Raw genomic sequence first — 1,240 nt, 5'->3', positions numbered from 1 at the left:
GCAGGTGCGATACCATCGACAGTTGATAGGGCAGAAACCTGAATAGATCGTCGCCGTCACGGAGGACGTGCGATCGGCCCGAGGTCACCTAGAGTCGCCAAGTCTAGGACGGGGCTGGCGCCGCCGCGGGCCCGGAGGACCCGCCGCGGAACCAGGGCTCCCCGGATTGGTTTTAAGTCTGATAAATGCACGCCTTCCTGGAGGGCAGCGCTCGTGGGCACGTATTAGCTCTAGAATTGCCACAGTTATCCGAGTAGCACACCATCAATGCGGAACGATCAAAGGAACCATAACTGATTTAATGAGCCATTCGCAGTTTCACCGTAAAGAATAGTCAGTACTTAGACATGCATGGCTTAATCTTTAAAACAAGCATATACTACTGGCAGGATCAACCAGGTAGCCGGGGCTCTGAGGGGTAGACTCTTGGAGTCAGGCTCCGTGAGCTCATGGGAACGCTCGTTGCTGCTGCTACCGCAGCGCTTCTCCGCCGCCAGAGAAGACCTCGCAGACAACATTGGATGGAGCTTAGGGCAGGGGGGCAAGAAAGATGCTCTCGCGGTCCCTTCCAAGGACCCGAAAAAGCCTTTCCTTCCCCCCTCCCTCTCGCAGTCGCTGGCTTTCCCCACTCAGATCGGCCAAGAAGCGGCGCTCGACTCTCACCTCCATCAGCACCTCCGAAGCTCGGACAGCTCCTGTAGGCTGCGCATAGAAGGAAAGCATTGGACGCTCGACTTCAGCACCTCGACAGCGCCACCACCACCTCTCACCACTGTTAAGCGAGAGAGAGACGATAGGGAGCCGTCGCGACGTACCCATGCAGCGCCGCCCGCCAACGCACAGAGGAGCGGAGGGGATCGGGCGCCAGGTCCGGGGGAAGGCTGGGAGGGAAGCTACGGCGCTGCTACCCAGCTTTCAACCCTTCGGGACCGGTGCTCCGCTCCTATCGCTCCGGCGAACAGGGTCCGCTACGCTTTCAACACCAGCGCCCGGCAGAGGGCTTGGAGAAGGCTCGCGCGGATCCTCGGCTCGGATCGCCTGGCTTCGCGGGAGCGGCCTTCGGCTAGGGCCGACGACGGCCGGACCGAGCAGATTTGGACCGGGGTGCGGGGCGAGTACCTGCCTCTCTCACGAAGGGAGTGTCACCGGTAAGAAGCCTCTTCCCACGTCTGCTTGCCGACTTACGCTCGCCCCGACGAGAGGCCCAACCGAAAGAGTGGAAAGGGGCAGAGATTTCCAG

The 1,240-nt window shown here is 60.7% G+C and overlaps 1 non-coding gene across 1 annotated transcript in view; it reads right to left on the bottom strand.

Moving 5' to 3' along the window:
- LOC140108632 (18S ribosomal RNA) overlaps positions 1-402 on the bottom strand; it is a 1,886-nt gene extending 1,484 nt beyond the window's left edge. The window contains exon 1 of the ribosomal RNA XR_011851165.1: positions 1-402. This exon is cut by the window's left edge and continues 1,484 nt beyond it. This is a non-coding gene — a ribosomal RNA (18S ribosomal RNA).
- Positions 403-1,240: the final 838 nt, after the last annotated feature.

This window comes from Engystomops pustulosus, unplaced genomic scaffold (assembly GCF_040894005.1).
Source record: "Engystomops pustulosus unplaced genomic scaffold, aEngPut4.maternal MAT_SCAFFOLD_163, whole genome shotgun sequence".
Classification (NCBI taxonomy): domain Eukaryota; kingdom Metazoa; phylum Chordata; class Amphibia; order Anura; family Leptodactylidae; genus Engystomops; species Engystomops pustulosus.
This window is presented reverse-complemented; position numbering and strand designations above follow the sequence as displayed.